Below are 26963 nucleotides of genomic sequence, written 5' to 3' on the forward strand. Positions count from 1 at the left end.
ATGGCTGCCAAATGATATTCCTAATGTAGAGAGGTCTGACCACATCATTTTCCTGCTCAATAAACTCAAATAGCAACTTTTACTTTGGAGATGACATATATCATTGTTTAGCATTCAAATCCTTTCACAATATGGCTCCAAACTACCTTTCCAGCTTGATTCCTCCTATGTTTCTACAATGTGGACAAACTGGCATTCCTGCTGTTCCTTACACATACTCTTATTTCCTGTCTCTGTGCTTTTGCATCAGCTGTCCCTCAAGCTTGGAAGATCCCCCTCCTCATCTATGTCTCTTGGATCCCTAGCTTCCTTGAATTCAGTTCGTCTTCTCCTCCTACCCAAGGTTCTTTCCTGATCCTCTCAGCTGCTAGTTTTTCTTTCCCCAAATTAATGTGTACTCATTTATTTTCCCCGTATTTTGTGCATACTTATTTCATATAAGTTTATAAAGGTACTGAATCCCCAGTACCTAGTTCAGTTCCTGTCAAACAACAGGTATTTCATGTCTGCTGACTGACAATATAGATGTAGATAACAAGAACCTTCAACTGATCGTGGTGTAATTATAATGACCACATCTGCAAAGCTCCAGAGAAGAGCTGAAAACATTCATCTCCCTCTTTGCACTGAAGAGGCAGGAGACGATGGGTGTGGAATATTCCATACTCCATATGTCAGTCGGTACATTTTTGCTAAACTGATTTTTTTTTCCTTCTTTTTCATTACAAGGGATAGACTACTAGATAGGGGAAAAGATAAATTCAGAAATGAATATAACATAAGAAATGCTAGTATCTTCCTTATGACATCGCCTTCCATTTATCATGTGTGTATACACAGATAAGCAGATGTGTATCTATATATATTACATATAAACAAACAAAAAATTGTACAATTTTTTCTATGTTGTCTGCTCCACTAGAATGTGAGGTCCTTTAGGGCAGAGATCTTGTTTGTTTGGTTGGTTTTTCTGCTCTCCTTTATATTCCTAGCACTTAACAGTTCCCAGAATACAGTAAGTTCTTAATAAACAATTGACTGACAAAAGATATCAATAAAAACTAGAACATTAAAAAAAAAGGAATAGCAATAATGCTCTGGGAGAAAAGAGATAGAAAATGAGCATGACACTGGAGAACATCACTCTCCTCCCCTCTCCATCTCCCATACTGATCAGGGGTCCATTCTAACCATTCTTGTATGCCTCTAAGAGAAACCTGAACTTTCAGAATGCTGATATCTTAGGATTATACTGTCAAGTGACACATTAATAATAGAAAAGGAAATTGCATCAAGAAGCCAGCTCATCCTTTGGGAGATGAGCATATAGAGTCTGTCGTCAGCATGACATGAGGCTCCAGTCTCAGCAGGAAGTCTATAAAAATAATTCTGCTGCTCAGCCTTCTCTGGGGAGATGTGACGTCTTTGCCAGGTTTAAGGCTCTTTCACCTATTAGACTCTATTTCAATGACATCCGTGTTCTGAATGCTGTATAGAGAGATCTGAAGGTCCTTCCCAACTCAAAACAATTTGTGTTTCTGCTAAATTAGGTCACAGGATGGCTGACCACTCAGAGTAAATGAAAATAAACCTGATTACTCCACTTCAGTTCTGTTCAGTTTAACATATGATGAAAGACAAGAAGGGGGTACTTACCATTGTGAGTCAAAGTAGGTCTTCTGCAAACACAGATGAGAAAGTTTCTATAAATATATGTTGCCACCCAAAGCTGAAGGAAGGTAGCAAAGCCCCTAGTCTGATTTCCAGGAGTTAGCTACAGTGTTTAGCAAACAAAGCACTTCTATCTAAACAAAGTAGAGCTAAACAGAACACTGTTCTAGACAAGTATGGAAAGGCAGGGTGGGAATTTTTTTTCCTGAAGGCTTTATTTTTTCTAATAAAGTGTGAATGTGTGGTAGAAGTGTATTCTCCTCTCAGATTCCTCAAATACTATGAACTAAATCTGAGATTCAGCAAGGCTTGGTTTAAGATCAAGCTCTGACACTTGTAACCCTAGGCAAGTTACTTAACTTAGTCATGAGTCGATTTCTTCATCTAGGAAATTGGAACAATAATCTTAGGACTACTTTGAAGTACACTGTGAGAAAAGCACCTTATAAATGTGAACTGCTATTATTATAAAAAAGCCATACTAATGCTCTCTCAAACACCCTAACTTCCTAGTTCCTCAATCTACTCATTTCCCATGACTCCATGCTACCTCACCTACATTATCACTCACAAATGTCCTGCTTCCATGTTCATAAACTTTGAAATATCTGACCATATCGTTTATGATAATCTTTTGACATTACATCTTTCAATGACATCTATGTTCTGTATAGTGCACAGAGAGGACCACATGATTCTGTAGGTCCCTTCTAGCTTGGACATTTCATGCCTCATGCCTCCTAACCCTGTTCTTTGTCCTCACCTTGATGTTCAATCCTTCCACCTTTCAGTTCTTCTGGGAATTGGCTACATTCTCCTCTTCCCTATTCTGACCTGCTGGTGAATCATTTCAACTCCATACTACCCTCTGTGCTTGAAACCACTTGTCCTATTACCAATCCTGATTTGCCAAATTCCATCTTTGGTTATTTCCATCATCTATCTCTTCTGCTTCAATCCACATGCTGTTGAATGGAGGTACAGAAAATAATTTACCTTGCTGACAAGGTATACTACAAACTTATGTCACATCATCTCAAATGGGCCCTCAATGAAGCAAGACAAATATCCTTTTACACCTCCCTAATCAATGCATTACCACTCTCACCATAAAGGCTACTCCAGATCTTTTCATCCCTTGGTAAGACTCCAACAGCAGCACTGCCCCTGCAGCTGAGGCTCTCACATCACAGAACTCTCTCCTCTTCCTTCTATATCTCACATTACTCCCATGTCCTATTTATCCTGTCTCCCATGAAGAGGCCCCTTTCCTTGCAAGGCAAACTCAACACGTACCTCCCTTCTCTTCCACCTGATTGTTCCTTCTATTATCCCCACTCTCTACTCTAAACTCCTCAGCTGCCTATAGACACATCTATTTCTCTTCCATCCTTAAACCTCGACCTGATCTGTCCTTGCTAGTTGTCATACTGTATCTCTCCTCTCTTTCAAGGTATAAATTCCTTGAGGAATCCACCTGGATTGGGGCCTCCACTTCCTCTTCTCTCTCTCTCCCTCTCTTTTAAATGCTCTGTAGTCTGGTTGCAGTTTGTATCATTCAATTGAAACTCCTCTCTCTAAAGATACCAATTATATCTCAAGTGCCAAATCTAATATTTTCTTCAACTTCATCCCTTTCTACCTCTATACAATTTTGGATGATGTCAATTCTTCTCCAGGATACGCTTCTCTCTAGGCCATACTGCTCTCTCCTTCTTCTGCTCCTACCCCTATGTTCTTAGCTGGGTCCTCCTCTCTTCTCTCTAAAGTATCTTGTTTGGTGATCACATTATCAGCTATGGGTTTAATTACAATCTCTGTGCAGATAATTCCCAGATCCATATATTCTCTCTCCTGAGCTTGTCTTGTATTACCAATCTCCCACTGGATGTCCTATAGACATCTCAAACTCAACATGTTCAAAACAGAGTTCATTAACTTACACACACACACACACACACACACACACACACACACTTCTATTCTCTTCCCAACTTTACCATTACTGTTGAGACTACCAACATCTTTCCAATAACCCAAGTATGTGTAAAAGAAAAAAATTAATACTAATAATATACTCTGTGATTTTAGGCTCATCTGCCAGAAATAATTTTATATAGTATATATCATTTCTAGCTACCTCTCAAACTTTTTTCTGGGACCTATTTCTATGCCCTTCAGAGCTCAGGGGTTCCTATTGGCAGGATGAGTACAGGATTTTCTGGTTTCATATACAAAAACAAAAGAGTGAGCTATTTCTGTTAAAGGGGGTATCACTATCTTTGGGTACCACAACCTTGGAGTCATTCCTGACTCCTTAACCTCCCTTACCCCACATACCATACATTCAATCTGTTGTCAATACTTGCTAATTCTACCTCCACATCTCTCAAATCTGTCTCCTTTTTAAATCACATAACTCCAGTTATATGAACTTCAGTTCAAGCCCTAATCACCTCCTGCCTGGACTACTGAAATTTATCTCGTTTAGCTGCCACCAGGTTTCTCTCCCCTCGAGTCCATCCTCCACACAGCTGCCAATGATATTCCTAAAGTATAGGCCTGGCCATTTCACTCTGTCCAATAAACTCCAGTTGTTCCCTGTTAGCTCTTAGATCAAATACAAACTCCTTTGGCATTTAAAGCCCTTCACAGTCTGGCTCCAGTCTACCTTTCTAGATTTATTACATATCATTCTCTTTCACAAACTTTATGATCCAGTCAAAAACACTTTCTTGCTGTTTCTCACATATAACAATCCAACTACCTTCTCTTGAGTCTTTACACGGGCTGTCCCCCATGCCTGAAATGCATTCCCTCATCTTTGCCTCTTAGAACCTTCAAAGTTTCCTTCAAAGCTCAGTTCAAATGCCATCTCTTTTGTAAGCTTTTTCTGAACCAGTTAGTTTTGAATATCAACCCCCATCTTCCCATACCCCGCAAAAAACAACCACCCCACATTGTGTAGATGAATCTATGTATATGTATGCTGTCTTCCCTAATGGAGTGTAAGCTGAGTGCAGAAATGGTTTGATTTTTACCTCCAGTACCTAACACAGTGTCTGGCATAGAACTGGTGTTTATTAAATGTTCATTGCTTGATTGGGCTTTTCAGTTGTGATGTCTTGCTAAGTGAATTAGAACCTGATCCTCAAGTAGCAGTGCTGGTACTAACTCCTCATGTAAAGGGAAGAGAAAAATCACTTTGCTCTTCCCATCTCAAGTCTTTCCCCACTCTTGTACATCCTAAACCCAACTGTCAAAGTGAACTGAAGGTCGGACCATTCCCTCTATTCAATACACTCTAGGGGCTCCTTATCACCTCCAGGAAAAAATAAAAAATTTTGTTTGGCCATGAAAGCCCTTTGTCAAGTGGTCTCGTCCTACGTTTCTAGTCTCTTACAAGATACTACTGTCCCTGCAATCCAGTAACACTGCACTTCCTTGGAATTGCTCCCTGGATACGATTCTATTCTGCATTCAGAATCTCTGGATTCTGTGCATCTTTCTTTCTTTTTAAAATTTCATTTTATTCTATGTTAACAAACACCAAAGAGGACATTTTCATATACAACATAAAGAAAATAACCTATATGTGAAACTGCAAATCTATTGCTTAGCCTGCTCTTAAAAAAAAAAGTATATAACTAATTCAACAAGCTACTTTCAAAGCTATCCTGTTTGTGTTCCCTTTCTGCATTTAGGTTTTCAATTTTATTTTTAAGTACAAATCCTCTCCCTTCCCATTCCCTCACTGAGAAAGAAAAATAAAAACTATTATAAATATGTATAGATATGAAAAACAAATTGCTGCATTAGCCATGTTCCAAAAAAAAAAAAAAGCAAGAAATAAATAGAATAGGTTTCAATCCGCCCTCTGCTGGATTCTGAATTTTCATCGGCTGTCCCCCATGCCTGGAATTCCCTCCTTCCTGATCTGTGTCCTGACTTCTCTGAAACCCCAGTTTTTCCTGTATTTATCCTTTTTCTAAGTGGTTGTTTGCATTACTTGTGAGCCCTTTTGAGAACTGGTACCGTGCCTTTCTTTGTATCCCTGGGAGCACTCAGGGCAGCGTGGGGCACACGTTCAGTCGTCCTTCAGTCGTGACTCTCCACGACCCCACTTGGACTTTTCTTGGCAAGATACTGGAGTGGTTGCCATTTCCTTCTCCAGCTCGTTTTACAGAGGAGGAAACTGGGGCAAACTGGGTGAAGTGACTTGCCCAGGGTCACACAGCTAGCGTCTGAGGCCAGGTCTGAACTCAGGAAGCTTTGTCTTCCTGACTGCAGGCCCAGAGCCACGGTGTCCGGTGTCCGCTGTCCCACCTGGCTAGTGGGTGTGAAAAAATGCCCCAGGGTTAGAGGTGCTAATGTGTCTGGGGTTGTGTCCTCATCTCTACATGAGTGAATTCTAAGAAATTCTATTTCTACGGAATTTAATATTTTACAAAGTTCTCTCTTTGCAGGATGTGCACCTTTATTGTACAAATGAGTAAAAGTGAGGGGCAGAACAATCACGTGACTTGCCCCCCCCCCCCGCCTCTCACGACGCATAGGATAATGGCATCTGGAGCTGGAAAGTACCTGAGGCAGGCCCCCTAATTCCAAGCCCTCCTTGTGCAAAGGAGGAAGCTGACGAGGGGGTCTGGGGTTGTCTGAGGCCACTCTATAGAGCACGGGAGCCGGGATCTGAACTTTTCCTTCCATCGGTCTCTCGGGTAACCTGGGCCCAGGCCCAGCTCCGGCGGCCGGGACGCCTCGACCCCCTGCCAAGCCGCCCGCCTCGGAACGCTCCGCCTCACTGCCCCTTGCTAGGCCTTCGGCTCTCAGGACCACGCAGGCCCCTCAGCCTGGGACGCTGCTGCCCCCTGCCGGACTCCTCTGGACTGGGCCGAGCACGCCCTCCCTGGCCCCGGCACACAGTCGCCGATCCCCCGACCCTCGTCCTCGCTTCACCTCCGGAAGCCGGGAGGACCTCCAACCTCCAACCTCTACCTAACCCTCGATGTGTCCTCACCCCGAGGGCTGCCACCTGACGTTCCATCCTAAACTCCTTCCCCTGTGCCCGTGGCACTTCGGCCATTTTCTGGGATTCCGGTGGCTAAACTTCCGCCCCCGACTCCCACCCCCAACTCTGCGGGGGCTGAACTAGGCCCGACTCCTACTAGGGGGCGCTGGTGCAGTCTCCAGGCTCGAGTTGCCATGGTAACGTTCCACCTGAGGCGGATGGACTGGGAGTCACGCGTCTGGCGCGGCACACGTGCGGAGTAGGGGGAGGAAGTTTCTCAGGAGAACAAGTGGATATGTAGGAATCCGTACGTGGGCAGATGAGGCGGGGGTGGGGTGATGGTGTAAACGGAAGCAGAGGAGAAAAGAAGGCAAAAACAAAGCCAAGCCGGCTCCTCTATGAGGGCAAAGCGCCACATCCCTCCTTTCCTCGGCGACCCCCCCCCCCCACCGCGGCCGTCACCATGGTAACCTCCCCGCGCTGGCGTGGGGTCACGTGGCCAATGCCCGTGGCTAGAGGTGGTGATGCCAGAAGGCGACCGAGAGGAGGCGTGAGGTTGAGCACGTAAGCCTCCTTCCTCCTAGAGGGTCTACCGGAAGTGTCTGGGAGTGAGGAGGGGGAGGGTACCGTTCGGCTTCCGGTCTCCATGGCACTGGCTACCCCCCAGGACCGCAGCCTTCCGTGACGTCATCCCCTATACCAGGATGAAGCCTCCCGAATGTGGGCCTGAGTCCTAAGGGTCCTTGGCGGGGGAGTCGTGGAAATTCTGCCAACACGCGGGGTTACCAGCCCCTGAGGGTGCAGTGTTTGTATCGAACATTGGAATCTGAACACGTTTAAGGAACCTCCTTGTGAAAGGATTTCACTTCACCCAGATGGGGCCCGTGCTAGATCAGAAGCAGAATTTAGAGATCATCTTTCCAGCCCTCACCTTTTACTGATAGGGAAACTGAGGCCCAGAGAGGCGAAGTCACGCAAGCAGTAAGTGCAGAGACAGAGCTAAAAACTGGAGCCCTCCAGCTCCAGACCGTCCCTGATTTTAAGCCATCGTTAAAGGAATGGGAGTTTACAAAGGGCGGGCACGAAATGCCAGGCCAGACTCCAGACTCGCCTGGGTTTGATACGGTTATGAAACCGAGGCTACCCATGTGGTTTAAGACGATAAGCTGAAGCTTACTGGATCAAGTAACCCGTGTTGTTCTTGGAGGAAATGGATACATAGATTACCGGGGATTGTACTGGTGGTTGGATTTGAGAGTGATGGAATCCAGGTGTTGATGGTTCGGTGTCACTTTGGCAGAGGGCCCCAGTGAAGCCCCGAAGGCATTTGTGCTCGGCTCTGTGCCCTTTAAGTTAACAATGAGTGATGTGGATAACGATGACATGCTTATCACATTAGCAGATGACAGAAAGCTGGCAGGGGTAACTCACCAAGTAGGATAAAATAGAACCTCCTGTGCCTTTCTCACTATATAGTAATCCCTTCGCTAAACTCTTAAGATCCAGTCTAACTGGTCTCTCTGAGGTTCTCCACACTACACCTGCTGTCTCCATCCATCCACTGGAATCCAGTCTCTCCTTACTTCTGCCTCATAGAATCTTTTACCTACTTCAAGAGTAATTCTAGTACCACCTTCCAAAGGAAACCTTTCCCAATGCCTGTATTCCTCCTTCTTTAACTGCTTAAACTTATACATCTACATGTTGTGCATACAAGTTCATCAAGAGCTGGAACTCTGCAGAGTCTAGCACATAGTAGGTACTTAATAAATGCTTGGTAATGGAGTCAGGATCCAAAACCAGACCAGAGCATTGGGCTAAATATAAGAAGATGAAATTAAATAGGGATAAATGTAAAGTTTTCCACTTGGGTTCAAAAAAATCCCTTTCACAAATGTAAGATAGTGGGACACATTGTTACACAGTTGTTGATTATTATGTGCCAAGAACTGTGCTAATCTCTGGGGATTAAAAAAAAGACAAAAACAGTCTCTGCCCTGAAGGGCCTTATATGCTAGAGGGGGAGATATGAAGATACAGACATATTAGTTTTATGTGGAGAAGGTAGAAGGTAACCTTAGGAGGCTATAGCAGCTGGGTGGTGTCAGTGAAAGAATTACCATCTCCTTAATCCTGGATGTTAGGCTTTTCTCAGTGTTGTGAAGCATTAACTTTTTTGGCTACCAAACAATTGTTGCCAACTGAACTTGCAGCCCACTGAAAACCCCAGATCTTTTTTCAGACAAACTACTGTTTATCCATGTCTCCCTCTGTCCTTACATTTGGGTTATAAGGGGTTAAAAAAGAGAGAGGGGAGAAAGTAGAGGCATCTATTGTAGATGGCCTTTTCAAGGAGTTTAGCCACAAAGGGTGGATGAGATAGAGGAAGATGGTTATCTGTGAAGGAAGTATGGGGTGAGGGATTTTTGAGGATGGGGGAGACATGGGCATGTTTCTAGGCAGTAGGAAAGGAGCCAGTACAGATTGAAGACATAGAGTGGGGATGAAAAAAGGGGCAATCTGTTGGAGGAGAGGCGATGGAATGGGACCACTTAAACAAGGAGAAGGATTAGCTTTCGTAAGGGAGTAGAGGCTACCTCTTCATGTAAGACAGGAATGAAGAAGGAAAGAGTGGTAGAAGGCATCTGATAGGAAATGGAGAAGAGGGACTTCATGGTGGAGGGCTTCAAATGGGGAGGTGGAGCTATGGGAGATTTGAGGAAGGATGAGAAGATTTGGAAGAGCTGCTGTGGAGAATGGGATAGTGAGATCAATTATCCACTGAGGGAGGTATAGAAGGACGGCCTAGCAGCACTGAGGGCCCAGTTGAGGTATGTAACATAAACACATGTAGTGGACCCAAATGGTTGTGTGATTTTTTCCTACCTTCCTTTAACAGCATGTGTGTGATTGAAAGTGGTGAATAGTGGGAGTGATCCAAGCCTTAGCTGGGTACAATTGGAAAAATAATAAAGGGGGACTCAAGCAAGTGGGGAGTACAGTATAGAATTGAATTGGTTCAGCAAGGGGTCAAGATGGAAAAAAGAGGAGAGAGTAGCTAGAGCAGGGTAGAGAATTGAGGGGTTAAGGCATTAGAGATCATGGTGTTGATGAAGAGTGGGGTTTGGAAAGAGAAGGCAGAGGGAAAGGTGGAAAGCCAATAGATTGTGGCCAGATAAAGGGATTTTGGAATTCTTGAACATAGAGATGGTACATTTGTGGGTGATGGCAAAATCAAGGGTATGACTATCTCTGTATGTGGCTGAGGTAGGGTGGAGCAATAGGTCATGGAAAGTGAGTAGGCCAAGGAATGAGTGAAGAAGGTACAGCCAGTACTAGAAAGGGCAACTAGGGAGGCTATGTCATCATAGGGGAGCTAAATTTCAGTAATAGCTAGAAGATAGAGTGGGAGAGGACAAGATTTAGGCTAAAAGAAAGTGCTGAAGGGAAATCCAGAAGAAGTCACAATTTGTTCAGCCCAACTTGATGTAAGGAGACAGGGTGATCTGTAGACACTGAAATCAAGTTAGGCCAGGAGAATTCCAGCACCCAAGGAGGAGCTGTGCAACAGTGTTAGAAGAGGTCCCAGATCCATATGGGGTACCACCATAAGCCTGCTAGGGTACTATGATGGGGATAGGTATGAGCTGACAGCTTTGTCTCCCACTGCCTTATTTAGGTCACAGATCCAGGGCAAACTGAGAAGGGGACCTGCATAGGAGGGTAGCATTCCTGGCTGTGGAGGCTGTGGGCTATGTATGGAGAAAGGAAGAAGTTCAGAAGCCAGCAAGGGCAGTGGGGTGACTTAGACCAAGGTCTTACTTCCAGCATCCAGCCTAGCCCGAAGAGGAATAACCAGGGCAAGAATCTCATAACAAAGGTAAATCTACAACTCTGCTACTCTGAACTAACAGAGCTTTCTAGCTGACTGACAGGGGTAGAGTGCAGCAGAATTCTACTCTTGAACAGACCCAAACCCAGGTCAGGAATCTACAGAGATCAGACAGACCAGTGGGGCAGCAAGCAGCCTGCCATGGATCAGACCACTTTGGGAGCACTGAAAGTTTGCAGAGCCTCAATAACCTGAGAAAACCCAACAGGACTAGCTTAAACCTTTCCTCTAGAAGTGTGGCAGAGCTGAGCATTACTATCAAGCCTAGAGTTAGGACGTATGCTGGAAGAATGGGAAGATAAAAAAGAACTATAATGAGATATTATGATGTCAGAGACACTTAAGGCACAAACACATTAAGAGAGAATTTTTCCCAAGTATCTACAAACAAAATTCTGGAAAGAGATGAAGCAAGAGTTGTTTTTAAGAAAGAGTTTAAAAATGTTTCTATAAATGGAGTGCTTGAGGAAAAAATGGAAAAGAAATGAGAGCTATGGAAGAAAAATTGGAAGGGGAATTCACAGCTTGGCACAAGAGGTACAAAATGTTATTCTCTGAAAATCTGAACGGACCAAAAAGAAGCCAATGATTCTATGAGGCAACAGATATTAAGACTGAAAAAAATAGATGAAAAGGTAATGTATCTCATAGCAAATACAACTGACTTGGAAAACAGATCAAGGAGAAAAAAATATGACTCATTGAACCACCTGAACACCATGACAAAATAAAGATCCTAGATACAGTTCAAGAAATCTTAAAACTGCTCACTTAGAACCAAAATGTAAAGTGAAAATGGAAAGAATTCACCAGGCACATCCTGGAAGAAACTCCCAGGAACATCATAGCCAAAATCTAGAATTTCAGGTCAAAGAAAATTATTGCTAACAACCCAAAAGAAAGAATCAGAAGGGACTTAAGCAGCTAAACCTCATCATCCTTCAAGATCCAATCAGTTTTGATACTTACACCCCATCACTACCCATCACCACTCCTCTGATTGAAGGGCAGAGCCATGGATTCCAAAGCATCTGTTTAAGGAGGGAGCTCTAGACAGGTCCCTCTTCATTTTCCAGCTGGTTACATTATTTTGAGACTTCTCTGACTTCTCCCCCTTGTCCTTAGTCAGGTACCTTTCCCCCTCCCTCACTTTTATCTTCTTTTTGTGTGTTGTCCTTTTCCATTAGATTGTAATCTCTTTGAGGGCAGGGACTGTCTTTTTGTATTTGTATCCCCAGCACTTAGCACCATGCCTAGCACATAATAGGTGCTTAATAAATGTTTATTAACTGTTGACTATCACTAGATATGCAACCCATACATGAATGAATCCCCACTACAACATACCTGACTAGCCTCTGCTTGAAGACCTCCAAGGAGAGGGAACACCATCTCTGAGGCAAGTCATTGCACTTTCAATAGCTCTAATTGTTAGGAAGCTTTTTGCTTCTTTTGCAATGGCCACTCAGTTCCTAGTTCTGCCCTAAGTTCTGTTCTAGACAGCACAAGTCTGATCCCTCTTCCATTTGACAGCTGTTAGGCTAAAGAAGACTGGGGAGAGGGGGCATGACAGCTGTCAAATTAAGGTTCTGACCACTGATTTAGCTTTCTGGTGGTCTTTGTGCCCAAAGTCCAGGCACTAGCAGTCACCTGTTCCTCCCTTAGACTTCTGACTGCCAGAGCAACAGTGACAACAAAAGGGCATGGAAACTATGCTTGGATGATTCAGTACTGTATTCTTACTGAATATATCCTTTCCTTGCAGTTGCTAAGTAAAACCTTCTTTTGTTAAATATTACATGACCTATGAGTATTTCATTTTTTTTTCCCAGTCTTGAATCTGGCCTACCAGACTGACCTGAGTCAGGCCTGATCTGTTACAGGCCTTTTTCATGATTTATACTTACCAAGAAAGCTTCTGGTGACTGATTTGTTTCTGCAGGTCTCTTGGTGCCAAGGAGTGCCCTAGATAATAGATATCAGTATTCCAGGAATAGCAGGAGGGGAAGAGAACAAGCATTTATTAAGCACCTACTATGTGCTAGGTACTGTGCTAAAAGCTTTGTAAATATGATCTCATTTGATCCTGAGAAGTGCTGTTATTATCCTCATTTTACAGTTGAGGAAACTGAGGCAGAGAAGAGTTTAGTGAATTGCCCGGGGTCATACAGCTAGTGATTATCTAAGGCAGGATCTGAAAGTCTTCCTGACCTCAGACCTAGCACTCTATCCACTGCACCAACTAGCTGCCTAATAAGAAAAACAGCTCCTTTCATTGAGTACATATATTATTTTTTGATTTGCAAATCAGTTTCCAAAGACCAATCACCGTTAGGTGAATGAATAAAATCTAGTTTCTAAGCCTGCTGAATTGATAATTAAATTGTGGAATTTTGAAAAGGGGGCAGGAATGCCCAGTTCTTCAGGTACTTAGTGGAAAAGACCAGAATGGCAGTGGAAAACAGGATGGCAATCTCACTTTAACAGTCCCAGAGGATGTGGGGACAAACAGCATAGAAAGTACAGAGATGAGCGGCAGAAGGGTTACAGAGGCAGGGCAGGGTATGGTAAGTGTAGTATAGCGAAGGGGTAGGGTGAGAGTCAGAGAGTATCACTCATATAACCATGGATTAGCATTGGGAGCATTCAGAAGCATGGACTGGATGGAGATGAGAGCATGCGGGAGGCAGGGGTGGGGGGCAGGAGTTTATGGTCTCATTTTTATAGAGTTTTATATGTTGTTTACCTTAGAATCTTATAATTTTGTACTACCTAGTAGAGTACGGTGGCATTCCTTCCCCTCCATCTGGGAACAGAACAACTCTTATCTGTGCCACTGTGGAGTTAGTCATTAACACATCCAAATCATTTCAAAGTTGTCAGTAAAACTTTAAAGTTAATGTGTCTATATCATCTCACAACTATCAGCACCATTTGGTGCTGGTCTTTATTGTGGAGGTCTGGAATCTGTCTGGCATTTACATGCCATAGGACCAAAAGGCCCTGACAGCAGCGTCTAGATGGCTTCCCCTGATACAGCACCTATTACCAGGGATGTGACTTTTGGTTAATATATGATACGATTTGTAAATTATGCTCCTTTGATCTTTGAGATGGTTTGACTTCCAGGTTCCCCTTTGCAATCTTACTTCCTGCTATCTCCCCTTTGTACTGGCTACTTAAAAACTGGTCTAGAAAAGGGTGGTGATCAGAGGGGCCAGAGCAATATATAAATTTAACATACCTGCAAAACTGAGAATTGGATAGGACAGTGATGACCCCAGCATGGTATTCTCCATTTCATACAGCCCTGGGCAACCAGTAGCCTCCCTTGTTTTACTTCATTGAACACATTTGAATTATATTTCACCTTACCCTGTAATACCCATAAACAAACCGTGTGGATATTAATAGCTTTTTAAATAAGTTATTATGTTTATATCCATTATGATTCAGAAATCGTAGCTATCATGTGACACCACACAACACTGGACCTGGGGACAGAGAAATTATTGCCTGTCACAAAACCTCATGTCTCATGATGATCCAGCTCACTTGTGGCCTATAAGGATATCTCATTGCCACCATTTTCCCCTCTGGAATTGGGTTTCCCTTCCTTCTTCAAGGGTGGATCTTATACATTTCATATTTCTATATTAATTACTAATAAATATGCATAGGGTATGGGGGGGTTATATCAGCATGCTCTCTCCTCCTACTCCAAAGAATCAGGCAGAGCCAAAGCATCACAGCCCCTGTGGAAGATGGCCACACAATTTTCATATAGGACTTTGTGCCCTTTTCTAATGGTCCATTAAAAGCATCTTGATTTATAAAAACTACTATATTAAGACAAATCCCTATCAGAATTCTAACATCCTCCCCTAACTTAACTCCATTCTCATCCTGCCCTCTCTAATTTCTGTACCTTTAGTCACCCTATCTTTCATACCTGGAATACACTCTTACCCTGTCCCTTATCCCCTCTCCCCCCAATCTCTACCTGTTGAGGTCTTTTCTGTAAGGTCTGGCTTAGATGCCACTTTCTCATGAAGCTTTCTCTGACCCCACCAGCTGGAAGTGATTTTTCCCTGTTCAAATTTCTTATCACATTTTGTACAGATGGCTCCTTTGCATTTACCGTATTCTGCTTTGTATTATTTAGGTCATAGGCTGTCAGCTGGAAGAAACATTGGAGATCTAGTCCAACCCCTTCCTTCTATGAGAAAAGAACGTTTGGTCTTAATTATTGGTTAATGTCTATCTCCATTATATTGTAAGTTCTTTACAAGCAAGAATGGTTTTATTTCATCTTTCTATCCTCAGCACTGAGCTGTATCCAAATAATAATAATGATAGTAATAATCATCAATTATTAATAAATGTTAGTGGAACTGAACTGGGTTTAGGAAGCTGCATAGTTGGAGGAACTCTGTGAATGTGGTTAGTGAACTAGGGATGGATTTGGGGGGGAACAGATTTGACTGTTTCCCCAAGGCTCCTGAGCTCCTACAGAAGAGATGATTGAGTCCTTATCTCTTAGGCCATAGGTCATAGAACTTAGAGTTGGAAGGGACTTTAGAGAGAAATGAGTCTATACTCTTCATTTTACAAATGCGGAAAGTGAGGCACAGATTGACTAAGTGATGTTCCCAACACTGCAAAATAGTAAATACTAAAATTTAAACTCAGGTCTTCTGATTCTCAATCCAGTTCTCTCTATGGTGCTTTGTTCCTTGCCTTAGAATCTTATAATGTTGGACTCCCTAACAGAGTGTGGTGGTATTCCTTCTCCTCCATCTTCCCTTCACCCTTCTCCTTTGTCCACAGGCTGTTCAGACCCCATCTGAACTATTTGGTTCCTCCCTTAAATGAGACGGGAGTCAACAATTCTATTTCTTCTAGTCAGAGGACTACCAAACCTTACCATCGATCTGTCCTGTCTCTGTGCCCTCCATATTTCCTGTCATCTGACCTCTTGATGCAACCCAAGAGTCTCTGTCATCATTCCTGCCATATTAACTTTAGGACTTATAAATTCCTAAAATGAAAACTTTCTTTTATATGTTATCTCTCTCAGATAGTGCGAGCTCCTCGAGAGCAAAGACCATCTCGATTTTCCTGTTTGTATCCCTAGCACTTACCCCAGCTTTGGCACATAGTAAGTGTTTAATTAAGGGCAGGTAGGTCTCATTCACTTACTAGCTGTGTGACCCTGGGCAAGTCACTTGACCCTGTTTATCTCAATTTCCTCATCTGTAAAGTGAGCTAGAGAAGGAAGAGGCAAACCACTTCAGTATCTCTGCCAAGAAAACCCCCAAAATGAGGTTACAGTCAGACATAACTGAAATGCCTGCACAACAACATGTTTGATAAATACTGTCATAGATTGATTTGTCTTAGATCTTCCACAAATCTGAGTATAGGATTTTGTACATAATAGGTGCATAATAGACATTTGTTGAATTCATTCATCCTATTTTTGCTATTGCAGCAAGAAATCAGGCCACTGCTGAATTGACAGATGTAGGAGGAAGGGTCCTGCCCTCCTCTTCAGCATATGGCTGTAGTTAAAAGCCCATAAGACAGCCTTGTGTACATGTGATGAGACTTTCCTGCTCATTTTTACCTTTTTATATATACCTCCTGTTTTGTCTGCTGAAATATGTGCTGTGCTATTGTTTAACAATGCAAGTGCTCTTGCCTCTTTATTGGGAACTTGTGTTTTTTTCTATTTTTTTCTTTCTGTGAAAAGGTGACATCTCTGACTGAGAAAAGGCACATAAAAATTGCCAGTCATTGTAATCTAATCAAACGTGCCATATCGGCTTTAGAAAGCTGTTCATCTGACTGTTTGTTGAAATGTTGGATGGGGCTGGATTCTAACGTGATAATATCATCAGCATCAATATGTTCACCTACTCTTGCTGATAGAAATGGATGTTTATTTCAAACACTTCAAAATCAGCACCTGGAGTAAACAACTACTACCTCAGTGTGGGGGAGGGCAGGGGGCAGTTTTTTTCTGAGAGTCCATATTTTATTTTCTCAGTTCAGAATGAAGAGTAATGACCAGATGCAAAATGAAGAGTAATGACCAGATGCAAAATGACCTTGCTCGGTCATAAAACTGTAATAAAGGCTTATAAAATTTGAAGGCAGATGGCGCCAATGATCCAGACTGGTTATATTTCTTTCTTTCTTTTTTGGTAAACTTCCAACACTTTTATTTGTGTAGGATTTAGAGCTGGAAGGGACAGTAGAGGTCATGTAGTTTGATTCCTTCCTTTTACAGAGGACGAAACTGAGGCCCAGAGAGGATAATTTACTAGTTCTGAGTTATAGAGGTTAGGGCCAGAAGACCCTTCAGAGACTTTGGTCCAACTTTCTAATTTTATAGAAAAAACAGGACCACAGTAGGGAAAATATTTACCCAAGGTTACAGAGCAAGTTATTTATATGTTAAAATGTTTACATAAATATAATGTGTCATAGCTCTGACACTTCATTTTGTAGACAGTCCATTTATATACATTTGAGTTGAGAGAAAAACCATGGTATGAAGCATAGATTACAGATTATTTCTTAGCCCCAAAAAACTGTTAGAATTCAGAATGTCATAATTGTAAGGGATCTTAAAAATATACAACATAGCATCAAAGGATCACATGGTAGGTCATGGGTCAACCCTTTCATGTTATAGAGGAGGAAAATAAGTCCCAGATAGGAGAATAAATGAAAATGAATGAAAAAAATTTGTTAAAACACTGACTCTGTGCTAGACTCTAAAGTGCTGGGGATACAAATGTAAAAATGAGGCAGTTGTTTCTCCCAAAGAGCTTACATTCCAATAAGGCAGAGACTTTTAATCTCATTTGTGTCATAGACCCCTTTGACAATCTGGTAAACACCGATGGACTGGTGATTAATGAAAATAAAGATAAAATTTTTTCCCTTTCCTAGTTCATGAACCCCCTCCTCACCTTCCACCCAGGGGTCCATATATTCCTATATAACACTGGAAGATGACACTTATATGGGAGTGGTAGCTAGGGAACAGAGTTATCTAGGAAATCACAAGAATGGTGAAACACTGATCCATAGGGCAGTCCATAACATATCCTTACCAGAATCAATACAGTCTGGGCAGGTATGGTGTCTGCCAGCTGTACTTCCTGCTGCTGAGGAAGCTGAGGCTGGCAGATCACTTGAGGTTGGGAGTGCTGAGTTGAAGTAGGACTAAAGATGATCTGTAGTCTTTACTATCTGGAACCAGTATGGTCCCCCCACTCCCCTTGCCCCCTAGCTCTGCTCTGGCCAAGAATGGTGAGCAATATGCCTCCTCAATAGGGGTAAATGGGCCCAGATTGGAAATAGAGTACAGTCAAAATTTCCATGCTGGTCAGCACCATTGCACTTCCATAGTGGCTAAGAACAGCAGTTTCAAAACACCAAAACAAACAAAAATAATGGGAGTATAGTCATGTTGAATTAAATACCAAGTCAAAATGGAAAGGAGCACTTTATTTATTTTTAGTTTTCAACATTCATTTTCCCAAGATTTTGAGTTCCAAATTTTCTCCCCATCTCTCCCCTCCCCCAACCCCAAAACACCATGCATTCTGATTACCCCTTCCTCCAACCTGCCCTCCCTTCTATCACACCCCTCCCTTCCCTTATCCCCATCTTCTCTCTTTTCTTGTAGGGCAAGATATATTTCTATACCCCAGTACTTGTATTTCTTATTTCCCAGTTGCATGCAAAAACAATTCTCAACATTCGTTCCTAAAACTTTGAGTTCCAATTTTTCTCCCTTCCTCCTTCCTACCTATCCCCACTGAGAAGGCAAGCAATTCAACAGTTTATACATGTGCAGTTATGCAAAAAGACTTCCGTAATAGTCATGTTGTGAAAGACTAACTATATTTCCCTCCATCCTATCCTGTCCCTCATTTATTCTGTTCTCTCTTTTGACCTTATCCCTCCCCAAAAGTGTTTACTTCTAATTACTCCCTCCTCCCATTTGCCTTCTATCATTCCCTCTTCCCATTTATCCCCTTCTTCCCTACTTTCATGAAGTGTAAGATTTTCATACCCAATTGAATGTACATGTTATTCCCTCCTTAAGCCAAATGTGATGACAGTAAGCTTCACTTTTTCCCTCTTACCTCCCCCCTTTTCCCCTCCATTGAAAAAGCTTTTTATTGCCTCTTTTATGAGAGATAATTTGCCCCATTCCATTTTCTCCCTTTCTCCTCCCAATATATTCCTCTCTCACCTCTTAAGTTTATTTTTTTAGATATCATCCCTTCCTATTCAACTCACCCTGTGCCCTCTGTCTATATATATGTATATAATCCCTCCAACTACCCAAATACTGAGAAAAGTCAAGAGTAGTAATGTAAGCAGTTCAGCTTTAGTAAGTCCCTTATGATTTCTCTTTCCTGTTTATTTTTTCATGCTTCTCTTGATTCTTGTGTTTGAAAGTCAAATTTTCTTTTCAGCTCTGGTCTTTTCATCAAGAATGTTGAAATCGTCTATTTCATTGAATTACCATTTTTTCCCCTGAAGTATCTGGGTAGGTGATTCTTGGTCTTAATCCTAGTTCCTTTGACTTCTGGAATGTCATATTCCAAGCCCTTTGATCCTTTAATGTAAAAGGTGCTAGATCTTGTGTTATCCTGATTGTATTTCTATAATACTCGAATTGTTTCTTTCTGGCTGCTTGCAATATTTTCTTCTTGACCTGGGAACTCTGGAATTTGGCTACAATGTTCCTAGAAGTTTTTCTTTTGGGATCTCTTTTAGGAGGTGATGTGTGGATTCTTCCAATATTTATTTTACCCTTTTTATTTATTTATTTATATGTTTATTTATTTATTTTTATATATTTATTTATACCAGGGCAGTTTTCCTTGATAATTTCATGAATGATGATGTCTAGGCTCTTTTTTGATCATGGATTTCAGGTAGTCCCATAATTTTTAAATTGTCTCTCCTGGATGTATTTTCCAGGTCAGTTGTTTTTCCTTTTTTTAGTTTTTTCATGTTATATTATTTTATTTGTTTACAGTGTTCTGCATTCACTTCCATATATCTTAGATTTCTTCCCCTTCCTTTCCCTCCTTCCCCCCTACCTCCCCACTTCCTCCCTGAGGCAGCATACAGTTTTATATAGGTTCTACACATACATTCCTATTAAATACATTTTCACTTTAGTCATGTTGCATAGAAGAATTAAAATGAATGGGAGAAATCATAAAACAAACCAAAACATAATACAAAAGAAAATGATCTGTTTCATTCTGCGATCCAGTTCCATAGTTCTTTCTCTGGATGTGGAAGGCATTTTACCTTAAGAGACCATTGGGAATTTTTTATGTCCTTGCATGGCAATGAAGTACTAAGTCTACCAGAAAAATTCATCACACACTGCGGTTGTTACAGTGTACAAGGTTCTCCTGGTTCTGTTCCTTTCACTCAGCATCAGTTCATATAAGTTTTTCCAGGCTTCTCTAAAGTCTTACTGTTCATAATTTCTTATAGCACAATAGTATTCCATTAAATTCATATACCACAATTTATTCAGCCATTCCCCAATAGATTGGCATCCCTTTGATTTCCAGTTTTTGACCACCACAAAGAGAGCTGCTATACATATTTTTGTACAGGTGGGACCCTTTCCCATTTTTATGATCCTTTGGGGATACAGTCCTAGAAGTGGTATTGCTGGGTCAAAGGGTATGCACATTTTTGTAGCCCTTTGGGCATAGTTCCAAATTGCTCTCCAGAATGGTTGGATCAGCTCACAGCTCCACCAACAATGAATCAGTCTTCCAACTCTCATATCTTCTCCAACATTTATCATCTTCCTGTTTTGTCATGTTAGCCAATCTGTTGGTGTGATGTGGTATCTCAGATTTGCATCTTTTGCATGTTTTGATTTGCATCTCTCTAATCCATAGTGATTTAGAGCATTTTTTCATATGACTATAGATAGCTTTAATTTTTTCCTCTGAAAACTGCCTGTTCATATCCTTTGACCATTTATCAATTGGGGAATGATTTGTATTTTTGTACATTTGATTCAGTTCTTTATATATTTTTAGAAATGAGACCTTTATCACAGACACTAGTTGCAAAAATTCTTGCCTAGTTTTCTCCTTCCCTCCTAATCTTGGTTGCATTAAGTTTGTTTGTGCAAAAACTTTTCAATTTAATGTAATCAAAATTATCCATTTTGTACTTCATAATGTTTTCTATCTCTTGTTTAGTCAAAAATTCTTCCCTTCTCCATAAATCTGATAAGTACACTATTCCTTGCTCCACTAATTTGTTTATAGTATCAATCTTTTTAACCAGATCATGTACCCATTTGGACTTTATTTTTGTGTATGATGTCAGGCATTTTAGTTGTTTTTCCAATGAGATATTTCACATTGTCTTTTATTTTTTCATTCTTTTGATTTTGTTTTGTAATTTTGTAATTTGTAGTTGAAACTCATTGGCTTCCAACTGCTGCATTCTAATTTTTAAAGAACAATTTTCTTCAATAAGCTTTTGAATCTCCTTTTCCATTTGACTAATTCTGCTTTTTAAATCATTCTTCTCCTCATTGGCTTTTTGGACCTCTTTTGCCATTTAGGTTAGTCTATTTTTAAAGGTGTTATTTTCTTCAGTATTTCTTTGGGTGTCCTTTAGCAAGCTATTGACTTGCTTTTCATGTTTTTCTTGCACTGCTCTCATTTCTCTTCCCAATTTTTCCTGTGCTTCTCTAACTTGATTTTCAAAATCCTTTCTGAGCTCTTCCATGGTCTGAGACCATTGCATATTTTTTTGGAGGTTTTGGATGCAGAAGTCTTGACTTTTATGTCTTCCTCTGATGGTATGCCTTGTTCTTCCTCATCTGAAAGGATGGAAGAAAATATCTTTTCACCAAGAAAGTAATCTTCTATAGTCTTATTTTTTCCCTTTTTTGGGCATTTTCCCAGCCTGTTACTTGACTTTTGAGTTCTTTGTCAAGTGGAGGGTATACTTAGGGACCTGTAAGTTCTCAGTTCCTCCAACATGACACAATCAAGGAAGAGGAATTTACTCCTCTCCTGGCCTGTACTCTGGTCTGTGAGCAACCACAAGGTTTTCTGTCCAGAATCTGTGAGTAGGATTCCCTCTCCAGAGCCTCCACCAGCTCCACCACACTAGCACTCCTTCTTACCCCAGGGCTGCCAGTCAGGGCTGAGACCCAGATCAGATGCTCAATTCCCCCAGGGTGTTTAGGCTGAGGGCTCCAAAAATGGATGCTGTGCTGCAGTGGCTGCTGCAACCCTGAACCCAGGGCTAGGGCCAGACCTTGCTCCTGTCTCACCCAGGTGAAAGAGCTTTTTCACTGACCTTTGAAGCTGTCTTTGGCATCTGTGGGTTGAGAAATTTGAAAACTGCAGCTGCTACCCGGGATTCAGCACCTTGAAGCCTGGTCCCTGCTGCACCATGTGGCCAAGGCTGTGCTGTGCTCTGTGGGCTGTGCTCCTCTCTGAGCCCAGTGTGATAGACCTTTTCTATAGGCCTTCCAGGCTGCTTGGGGCTGGAAATCTGTTTCATTCCTTCATTTTGTGACTTCTGCTGCTGTAGAATTTGTTTAGAGTCATTTTTTACAGGTGTTTTATGGGCTATGAAGAGAGAGCTACAGCAGGCCTGTCCTTCTACTCCTCCATCTTGGTTTGAAAGGAGCCCTTTAGGAGGCTATGGTTCCTTCTCATTAGAGGTCTTCAAGCAAAACTAGAAGGCTAAGTGGCCACTGAAGTCTCTTTCCACTCTAAAGTTCTGAAAAAAGAGGAAGGGGGAGGATAGGCAAATTTAGAGCTCTCCAATTCAGAAGAGGATTAAAGGTCAGGGAGGAAAAGGGATGCAGTCAACAGCTACATCAGTTACACTGGGACTTGAGTCATTTTTCAGTTGTGTCTGACTCGTCATGACCCTATTTGGGGTTTTCTTGGCAAAGATACTGGAGTGGTTTGCCATTTCTTTCTCCAGCTCACTTTACAGATGAGGAAACTGAGGAAACAGTTAAGTGACTTGCCCAGCTAGTAGGTATCTGAAGCTGGATTTAAACTCAAGATGATTCTCCCAGACTCTAGAACCAGCATTTCTAGTGCCTCTAACTGTGCACACTGGGACTAGAGGTCTCTTTATAGCTTGAAAGATGCACAGTGGGTAGACTGCCAGGCTCAGTCAGGAAGACCAGAGTTCAAATCCTACTTCAGACATTAACTAGCTGTGTGACCCTGGGCCAGTCACTTAACCTCTATTTGCCTAGTTTTTCCATCTATAAAATGAGAATGATAATATTTACTTCCCAGGAGTGTTATGAGGGTCAAATGAGATCATCTTTGGAAAGTGCTTAGCACAGTGCCTGGCACATGGTAGGTACTATAGAAATGTTAGTTATAATTTATTTATCTATCCATCTATTTGTTCATTCGTTCATTTATTACTCTTAGACCAGGGGGTCTATGAACTTTAAAAAAAAACCATTGAGATAACTGTCTTTCATCATAACTGTTTTTTTCTTTGTAATCCTATATATATATATATATAGGCTTTACCAGGTAGCTGAAAGGGGTCCATGTGAAAAAAAGAGTGAAGAACCTATTTTAGTACAAATTCAAGTCTATCTGTCCTACTTTAAATAGCAGGGAGAAAATGGCCTACTTATGACCCAACAGACCCATTATGAAAATTCAGGTATATTTGAGGGTATGTTTAATGTCCACGTCATGAGGAACCACCATATCTTCCTCAAATGATGACCTGGAAAACCAGAGTCCTGGACCCCAAATAACATTAAAGATTCAGGTGCAGGCTTTGGTTACCCTCCACTCAATCCCATGACAGCTCACCTTCTGCCCCATTCTCTGAACATTCTGTTCCCTGGCACCGCCCAGCCTAGCCAACATTTGCTAAGAAGTAGGTTTGAACCCTATGTTTTACTTATGTAACCACAGACAAGTCCCTTAGCCTCTCTGGGATTCAATATACCCATTTATAAAATGAAGGTAATTGGACAAGAGAAAATAACCCACCCAAAGTTATGCAACTAGTTAGTTGTAGGACCAAGATTAGAATTCAGATTTCCAGCTCCTAATTCAGTCATAGACTAGAGCTAGAAAAGACATTGAATACAACCCTCTTATTTTACAGATGAGGAAACAGAGGTCTAATCAGTTACAGAGAGGTTAACTGACTTGTTATGATTCTACAGCTGGAGTGTCTGAGGTAAGATTTGAATGCAGATCTTCCTGACACCCAGTCCAGTGCCCTTTCCCCTAGGCCATGTAGTCCTTCTACCATGCCTTACTTTGCTTAATTAACAAAGATGCACTTCTCAGACATACAACAACACTGATAGGACTACTACTCATAAATTTCATTTTCCTAATTAGATTTACAAAGATATCTTAGATTAAGATAATAGTTCTGTAAGTCAGCAAAATCATGGAAAAGAAGTTGAAGAATACGTTTCCCCATTTAGTTTGTTTTGCCCATAGCTTGATAATATTCCATCGCCCCAGGACTGACATTTGAAAAGCTTGCTCTTTTGCAAGATTTCAAACCATTTCCCTTTTCCACCTCCTCTCTGTCAGTAGCAATCAAGTCTATCATTTAGTCCTTGGGGAAAATGCCACTTTGTACCTGGGGGACACAATGCTGAAGTTAGACTCTTTTTCTTTGCAATTGCTATGTATGAAATCTAAATGTAGAATGCTTTTTCATTAATGCTGCATTCACTAAGGTGGAAGGGAATTTTGCTGATCACTTCAGGAGGAATCAGGAAGGAGTTACTCCTTGTGGTCTGACCCCTTAGAACAGAGAGGGAAGAAGACAGCTTTCCCATCTTCCTCCTGGAACACTATCCACTCATCTTCCTGGCTTAGGACACTAGTGTTTTTGGGTCCAGGAGGTAATTCTAAGCCTTGCCAAATATAGGAGGAGGCTATTATCTGTTGTCTTCTCTCTGTCGTACCTATTCTGTCAGGACTGAAAGTCCCATCTCCTCCAGGAAACCTTCCATGACTGCTCCCTTAGTTTATCTCTTGTAATGTAATGAGTGGAGCAAGGAAGTCTTGAAACCAATTCCACAAAACCTTCAAAATATCAATGAAGAGTTGGAAGAGTGGCCCCATGGATAAAGTGCCATGCTTTGAGTCAGGAAGAGCTGAGTTCAATCCTGCCTCAAAAACTTACTAGCTATGGGATCTTGGGCAAGTCACTTAACCTCTGTTTGCCTCAATTTCTTCATCTGTAAAATGGGGATAATAATAGCTCCCACCTCTCTGAGTTGCTGTGAGGATCAAATGAGATAATAAATTGTAAAGCACCTAACACAGTACCTGGCACACAGTAAACATTATATAAATGTTGGGTATTATTAAAGGACCTTAAAAACTGCCTAAGTCCATGCCTTCATTTTACAGAGGAGGAAGCTGAGAACCCAGACAGGGTAAGTGATTTGCCCAAAGTCACTGAGGAAGGTTCATTTAACTCTTGCTGAAGTTGAAACTGAACTGAGATAGAGTCAAATGGAGCTTAAATCTTGTAGGTTCACAGACTTGAAAGTTGGGAGGCATCTTAGCTCACTCAACAGTCATTCATTAAACACTTACTATGTTTTTATTATTATGTTTTATTATGTTAAAAACTGTGCTGGGTACTAGAAATTCGAGGAAAGGTAAAAAAGGCAGCTCCTTACTCCCAAGGAGATCATAGTCTAATGAGGGAAACAGTAAACAAGTAACTGGGTCAATAGGAGACATATACAGATTAAATAAAGGCTAATTTCAGAAGGGGCAGCATTAGCAGCTGTGGGGGGACTAGGAAAGGCTGCCTTTAGAAGGTAAAGATGTGAAAGCCGGGAACCTAATAGGAAAAGGGCCAGCATTCCAGGCCTGGGAAACAGCAAAGGTGGAGGAGGAGCTGAAACATTGTGGTCAAGGAAGCAAATAGGGCTGGGCTGAAGATGGTGTGAGGGGAGGAAAATGGAAGAAGACTGAGAAGGTATGAAAGGGCCAGACTGTGAAGGGCTTTTGATGCAAAGTAGAGGACTTTTGTCTTTGTTCCTGCCCATCAAAGAGAGTCCCTGGAGTATATTGAGCAGTGGGGGTGATATGGTCATAACCACTTAGAGATGACTTTGTCCAGCCTCCTACTTTACAGAGGAGGAGACCAAGGCAGTTCAAAATTAGGGTCGGAGTAAGACAAACTTGTCCGTTTATTATTGAAGGTCTGTCCCAACCTGGCTCCAACCTGTCTTTCAGATAGGTTATCCATTATTCCCTTTCACATACTCTGTGGTCTGGCCAAATTGGATCTCCTGATATATCTCACATTTATATATCTTTTGTTTCTGTCAGTTTACACAGGCCTTTAATACACTTACTTGTCCTTGTTATGTTTTAGAACCTTTCATTTCTCTTACAGTTCAGCTCACTCATCATCTTCATCACCATGAACCCTTTCTGACTTTAGCACTTTCTCCCATCAAATTATCTTGTATTTATGTATTTACTTTTTCTATTTGTTTTGTTTTTGGAGGCAATTGGGGTTAAGTGAGTTGCCCAGAGTCACACAGCTAGTCTGTGTCTGAGGTCACATTTGAACTCAGGTTCTCCTGACTCCAGGGCTGGTGCTTTATCCACTGTGCCACCTGGCTGCCCCTGTACATTTGCTTTCCATCTGTTTTTTATGTTCGTAGATGAGCATATCATTTACTAGTAATAGAAAGTAAGCTTGTTGAGATCAGAGAGTTTCTTTTTTGTCTTCTTATGTCTAGCACTTAGCATACAGTTCCTGCCATATACTGAGTACTTAACATTGATTGATTGATTAATGAGTAAACCTCAGGTGACCTTATTCCCAGTAAGGCAATCTTTCAGCCAGATTGTTGAAATTTGTCCTTCCTTGGAGCTACTGGTCCTTCCAGAATAGTGGTCTCTAATCTGGTGACTCAGGATAAGCAGCTGAGCAGGGAGGGAGGCCCCATTAGGTCTTCAGGAGCTGAGGCCCCAAGCTTACCCACTGTATTGGCTGGAAAGTTTGAGTAGTCAGTGTTTTGGAGGAAAAGTAAAGGTCTCCAAGATAATGGAGGCAGAAGTGTCTATAGGACAGCATTGCCTCCCATTTCTGTAGGAGTACAGGTCTAACCATGCTACCACCCCCTTACTCAATAAAGTCTAGTGGCTCCCTAATACCTCTAGGATCAAATGTAAACTCTCTTCCACATTATTTTTGCACTGACCATGCCAGTACCCCATGACACAATGCTCTCTCTCCTCATCTCTGGGGAATGATCTTCCTTGGCTTCCTTCATATCTCAGCTCAAATTCTACCTTCTGCAAA

General features: G+C 41.7%; 2 protein-coding genes and 1 long non-coding RNA gene across 3 annotated transcripts in view; 1 reads left to right on the plus strand and 2 right to left on the minus strand.

Annotated features, from left to right (window-relative positions):
• TGM3 (transglutaminase 3) overlaps window positions 1–6342 on the minus strand; it is a 118735-nt gene extending 112393 nt beyond the window's left edge. Inside the window, exon 1 of the mRNA XM_072632399.1 lies at window positions 6256–6342. The gene's annotated coding sequence lies outside the window, so the exon portion shown is untranslated. The remainder of the gene's footprint in view (window positions 1–6255) is intronic.
• Window positions 6343–6939: 597 nt separating this feature from the next.
• On the plus strand, window positions 6940–16746 carry LOC140519440 (uncharacterized). The gene is made up of 2 exons (XR_011972208.1): window positions 6940–8434; window positions 10359–16746. It is a non-coding gene; the product is annotated as an uncharacterized lncRNA (long non-coding RNA).
• A 1504-nt stretch (window positions 16747–18250) lies between these two features.
• The window catches only part of STK35 (serine/threonine kinase 35), a 121101-nt gene continuing 112388 nt past the window's right edge, over window positions 18251–26963 (minus strand). Inside the window, exon 4 of the mRNA XM_072632401.1 lies at window positions 18251–22391. The gene's annotated coding sequence lies outside the window, so the exon portion shown is untranslated. The remainder of the gene's footprint in view (window positions 22392–26963) is intronic.

This window comes from Notamacropus eugenii, chromosome 1 (genome assembly GCF_028372415.1).
Source record: "Notamacropus eugenii isolate mMacEug1 chromosome 1, mMacEug1.pri_v2, whole genome shotgun sequence".
Taxonomy (NCBI): Eukaryota; Metazoa; Chordata; class Mammalia; order Diprotodontia; family Macropodidae; genus Notamacropus; species Notamacropus eugenii.